At 53.3% G+C, this 6,165-nt stretch overlaps 1 protein-coding gene across 2 annotated transcripts in view; it reads left to right on the forward strand.

Moving 5' to 3' along the window:
• Positions 1-6,165, forward strand: part of LOC127031020 (uncharacterized) — a 217,037-nt gene that overhangs the window by 95,408 nt on the left and 115,464 nt on the right. The gene's annotated exons all lie outside the window — the stretch shown is intronic.

The raw sequence follows: 6,165 nt of genomic DNA on the forward strand, positions 1-6,165 counted from the left end.
TGCTAAAGACAAGCACACTTCTGTGAGCTGTTTTCAGGTAAACCTGCAGCTTTGGGGCAGGTAATTCAGCCTCTGGGTCTTTGTTGAAGTAGACAAGAGTGTGTGGCTCAGCAGGACAGGGTGCTGAAGTCCTAAGCTGGCAGGGAAAACAGGGATAGAAGTAGTCTTGGCACATCGGTTGGCACTCCCAAGGGAGTTTCTGTGATCCAACCTGTCACAGTGGCATAGTCGAGCAGGATCCATGCACAGCTGATTGCTTTGAGGTACTGGTAGTGATTTTAAGTGAGTTTTGGGTGTGGTGGCTGGAGAACAGACAAAGTGATTACTGGTTTGTTATTTTCTGTTTGCTTATTTTGGGAAAGAGAAGTAGGGACAGAAAAGGAAGCAAAATAAATAAGATTGAAGGTCAGAAGAAGCTAAAACTGCACAGGTTGCAAATTATCCAGAAAAGCTGAACACTGGGCACTGTGAAAGTCTCTGTTAATTAAGCATCTCAGTTTCAGTGAACTGCAGAGGGGTGTGGCCTAGCACAAGAAAGCAGGAAAATGAGTACTAGTGACATCGCTAATAAACTAAAGCTGTTCAAACTGGAAGCAAAAGAGAAAGAAAATGAACATAAGAGACGGCTAGAACTAAGACAATTAGAAATTAGTGTTCTGGAGGCAGAAAATGCAAGGGAAGAGACTGCCCACAAGAGGGCTATGGAGGCCCAGAAACATGAACTGGCTGTTATGGAGCTGAGGAGACAAAACCCTCCACCTGCTGGCTCCACTTCCCCAAAAATCCATAAATGGGAGTGAGTGTGTCCACAGTATAATGAGTCCAGCGATATTGCCGAGTATTTCACCACCTTTGAGAGACTGTGCACCCTCCATGCCATCCCTGAAGATCAGAAGATGACCACATTTATAGCAAAATTGACTGGCAGAGCTCTGGACATATTCAATAAGATGCCTATTGATGATGCTTCAAACTATGGTAAATTTAAGGAACTGGTTTTGAAACAGTTTCAGGTTACACCCGAAACCTACAGGGTTAAATTCAGGAGTCTTAAGAGGGGATCTGGATTAAGTAATGTGGCTTATGCCAATGAAATGAGAGATTTGGTAGATAAATGGGTGCAGGGGAAAGGCGTTACAAGCTTTGAAGGGATGTGTGATCTGGTTGCTCAGGAACACTTCCTGAATGTGTGCAGTGATGAGGTAAAACAGTATTTGTGGGACAAAAAAGTAAATGCAGTGGATGAATTAGCTGGGTGTGCAGACTCTTATGAGCAAGCACAAGCTGCAATCAAACAGAAACCTCTGACAGAGGGGTACAGGGTTGGGAGAAGGCAGAATCAATGTTTTACCCCTGGATCTGGGAAAAAAGAGGCTGGGCAGTCACCTCCCCATTCCCCTGGTACTCGTCCCAAATTCCCTGTGCAAACAGAGGAGCCCAGGAGGTGCTGGCATTGTGAGTCCACTGAGCACCTGAGGAGTGAGTGTCCCTTGCTGAGTGGAAACAGGCAACAAGTAACACATGAAGCTGCAACTTCTCAGAGCCAGGGTGTGGCCTCTTTCCACACAGGATATGTAAAGCCTGCTTCCACACCACCAAGCAATGAGCATATGCCTGCTGATAAAATCAATGGTGCAGTGCTTCGGGGATTAAGGGACACGGGTGCTGAGATTTCTGTAGTCAGGAGGGACCTGATCAAGGAGGATTTGTTGCCAGGTAAAATGGCAGAATTAGAGCTGGTTGGGGGTTACAAAGTCCTTGCGCCTTTAGCTAAAGTACACATGCAAACTTGGGATTTGCAGGCCAGACTGACTGTTGCAACGGTGGCACACAATTTTGCACCATTTCTACTGGGGAACGATTTCTTTAATGTGGCAAAATCTATCCCACAGTTTGTTAGCAGTGAGAAGGAATCTTGTGCTAAAAGCCCCGTGGGGGTGGGAGGTCACATGGACTGCTGGTGGAATAGGAGGGTGTCTCTTGGATTCCTCTGCAGCAGTAAAGGATACAGCTTCGGGAGCAGGGCTAGTCCCGGGGCTCAAGGGAAGTTCCAGAGGGAAGGGCTGGACAAAGCCAGCTCCTGTCCCGTAATCATTTCCCCGGGGGAGGGGAATGTACCACCTTGTAACAGGAGGGCTACCACAGCTGCTGACTGCCAGGAAGTTGCAGGTCAGCAGGGGGCAGGGCCTGCCCTGGGGTGCACAGAAGCATGTGTCCCAAAGGTGGAAGTTGGGGTCCTGGGGATCGCTGCAGCAGGAACAGACCCCAAGGACTCTCTAGCTGGGTGCCAGCCCAATCTGAGCAAAAGGGGGGAAATTTTGCTGGCCAGTCACAGGTCTGTCATAGCTGGTAGCTGTGAGCCCACAGCTGGAGCAGGGTCACCTTCCCTTTTGGGGGACACAAGAGTGTCTGACCCCGAGGGGAACCCAGAGGAGGAAGCCCAGATGGACAGTGAGGGGGGGCCAGAGAGTCTGCCCACTTTTGTCAGGAGGGACTTCCCCAGGAAGAGGGTGAAAAGTCTGCATTTAAGCTGTCAGCCCCCTCTCCTGTGGACCAGGTTTTAAGGAAAACTTGGGGGTCAGGTCTTCTGGAGGAGGGGGTCCATCCAGCTGACCTGTTGGGAACAGAAAGTGGGGTGCCCAAAGGGGTCCAGAGCACCCCATTAAAAATGTTGTTCTTGCTACGCTAGTAAGAGATAAAACTCTCTCCCCAAGATGGGGGCCGGAAAGTCTCTGCATGGGTGGAACTTCACAAGGGAGTGGGGTCCAGCCCCGAGAAATTCCAGAGGGATAGAAGTAGTCTTGGCACATCGGTTGGCACTCCCAAGGGGTTTCTGTGATCCAACCCATCACAGCCCCTTCCTCTGCAACAATCACACACCCTTATTCCACCACCTAGATATTAAGAACTGCATAGGGGACACTGAGGCACCAACACAGTATTCAGAGAAAACATTAACAACATTCCCAGTTCATCACATTGGCCAGTTGGCTCAGATCCCCTTGGAGACACGTTGAGGTTCTGCTGTTGATCTCCCAAGCCCTTAGCACCAAGCCCATGGGCTCACAGGGCCAGCTCTGACTCTCCTGCCAAGGCAGACAGGACAGCGGCGTCTCCTTTGCAAGGGGCAGTCTGATTAGGCCTAGGGGTGCAGCCCCCTTGCTCAGCGGGGCTCTTTGTGGCAGTCTTCAGCCCTGCTGAAGTCAACTCCCCCAAGCCCTTCTAACAGGCCTGGGTCCACCATGGGGAGAGGTTTGCTGCTGGCAACTCGTAACTGGTCAGTTCCTGTGTCCCATGTGTGGGCAGCACACGGGGTCCTCGGCAGGCCAAACAATGGCCTCTCCCAGGATTTCCTGGCTGCGGTGGAAGAGGAAGCACCCTTTAGCGTGTTGCCTGGTATTGGCTGATATCTGTATGATCATAGCACCTCGGAGCCCCCATTATGGACCGCAGCCTTGTGGTGCTAGGGGCTGTACAAACAGAACACAAGCTGCTCCCTGCCACAAGAACTGACAACCTGCCTGCCACTCTTGGGGATTGTCTCAGGTCACCTTAGGCTTTCCCAAATGCCATGTCCCTGCGCCAGTCCCTCTGGTGGAAATGGACACCCCTCGCCATCCTCTCCAGCATAGGGATGCAGAGAGCCCGCCGGGAGCTGCTATGGTGCAGTCCAGCTCCATGTGCTGTTGTGACCAGAGGGGAATGTGAACGGGCACCTCTTCAGCGAGAGCACTTGCTTCTGCTTCACCGGTAGAACCAGAGTCTGCTCCAAGCTAAGAAACCGGGGCACCATCAAGGCAGCTCTCTAGCAAGGCTATTGAGTGACAACAGCACCAGCCAATGGAAACCAAAGCTAGAAGTTTACATCATCAAAGCCAACTGTCACTGGCTGCTGTGGGGGACGAGGGCTGGACAGTGTAACTGTGATGCAGTTGAAAGGTGCTGAGGCATCGGTCTTCCCCATGGCCCAAGTCCTGCCGTAAGCAGGGCCGGCTCCAGCTTTTTGCCACCCCAAGCAGCAGAAAAAAAAAAAAAAGCAGTGCTGCCGAGGAGTCGTCACAGAGTCCCCAGGCGATGCTCTGGACCTGCTCCCCACCAAGCCAGTCAGGACTTTGGGGACCCTCCTCTCCCTTGGAGCAGACTTGTTCAGGGCAAGAAGCTCCCACGTCTTCACCTCCTGGGTCTCTCCTTGGAGCATTCAGCATCCTCTGCCCCTCTGTGCGCTTCCCACAGCGAGTCCACCCCAGCGGGGTCCTGGGGAAGCCACAGGGTCCTGCACCGCCACTTCACAGTCAGACGTGACTCTCAGCCAGCCAGTAAAACAGAGGTTTATTCGATGACAGGAACAGTCTAAAACAGAGCTTGTAGATACAGAGAACGGGACCCCTCAGCTGGGTCTATTCTGGGGCCCAGTGAGGCAGACACCGTCATCTACCCTCACTTCCCATAGCCAGCCAACTCCAAACTGAAACCCCCTCCAGCCCCTCCTCTCTGGCCTTTGTCTCTTTCCCCAGCCAGGTGGTCACCTGATCTTTGTTCATTTTTAACCATTCCCTTACAGGGGGAAGGGCCCTGGCCATTTGTTGCCAGGAGACAGATTGTCAGCCATTTATGCACACTGGAGACTTAAGAAATGCAAAGGGGAAACTGAGGCACCCACACAGTATTCAGAGGAAACATTAAGAACAGTCCCACTTCGTCACAAGGAGGAAGACAGGGAGTGAAGGACCCGCTGCCGAATTGCCACTGAAGACTGACGCGGGCCGAATGAGCTGCCGCAGAAGTGCCGCTGCCGCCGACAACCCAGACGTGCTGCCCCAAAAACGGATGGAGTGCCGCCCCTTTCTATTGGCCATCTCAGGCACCTGCTTCCTTCGCTGGTGCCTGGAGCCAACCCTGGGTGTAAAGACCTCACTGTTGTCTGGTGCTGACACCTGCTCCGGACCCCAGACAAAGACATGCGATCAGTGCGCCTCAGCTCTGCACTCAGCTCCCCTGCTGTGCACTCAGGTGACCGCCGGTAGCTGGCTGGGCATGCAGATCTCCAGCCTGTGCATGACATAGGTGGGACTGTGTGTAGATCACACACTCGGTTGCACAGGGCTGTGCCTCTGGAGTGGGCCCCGCACACGGATCACCACTTGGCTGCTCCCCCTCCCCATGGGGCCATGGGGAAGGATTTATGGGATTCACTCCCTGCTTTGGCCTCCCCTTCCCACAGCTCTGACGGAGTCCTGGCACAGGGGCGGGTTATGTGAAAGAGCCCTCTCCGGCGGTGTCAGCCCTGGCTTTGTTATTACGCAAACGCTCCCGCACTCCCGGAGCAGTGTGTGCGAGAGCAAACAGCCTGTTGATTTACGGCTGCTCCACACCTTGCCTCATTGTTGACTCTGAACTTTAAATTACTTGACAATGTGCACACGGACAGAGCTGCCAAACTCGATGTGACCTCAGAGCCTCAAGAGCTCATCTGGAGTCCAGGCGTGTGCCCAAAGCCTGTGCCATGTCCCTGTGACACAGACACGTCTGCCTGCAGCAGATGCTGCTTCCATGTCCAATGTTGCCTGGAGCAAGTCAGTATCTGGCTGTGCCTCAGTTTCCCCACCTGAGACGTGGGGATAAGGAGATGTGGACGTTCACCTGCCATGATCCATAACATGGGGTGACAACACCCTTCCTTACCTCCTGAGACCACTGAGACGCTGAATTCATTAAGGGCTAGGAAAGGACTCTGCTAATGAGTGGCTACAGGAATGGGTGCAGCATTTGCTACACCCATCCCAGTGCTCCCAGGCTTTTGGTTCAGCCGAACTGCTCCACTTCCCCTGACCTGGGTCAGTGGGAACTGCTCTCAGCCCTTAGTCGGATCACTGTATGCAGGTGAGCCCATCCTGGTGCTATCCGAGGGCCTGCGATCATGTTCGCTCCATTGTGCAGTGTCCCATCACGCCTTTCGCTACTATAGGTTCTGCAGCCTCAGCAGCAGAGCGGATTCCTCCTGTCGCCTCCCAGACATGAGGCGGGAGCATTGCTAGCACAGTGGCAGTTGCTTTCCACCCCAGAGGCTGCTGCACTGGAGCTGTGGTTGAGTGATTTCCACAAGCCGTAGGGAGTTAGTACGCCCCGGCCCCAACCCAAACCAGGGACGCGTCAGTGCAGGGGGGG

Source organism: Gopherus flavomarginatus, chromosome 11 (genome assembly GCF_025201925.1).
Source record: "Gopherus flavomarginatus isolate rGopFla2 chromosome 11, rGopFla2.mat.asm, whole genome shotgun sequence".
Classification (NCBI taxonomy): domain Eukaryota; kingdom Metazoa; phylum Chordata; order Testudines; family Testudinidae; genus Gopherus; species Gopherus flavomarginatus.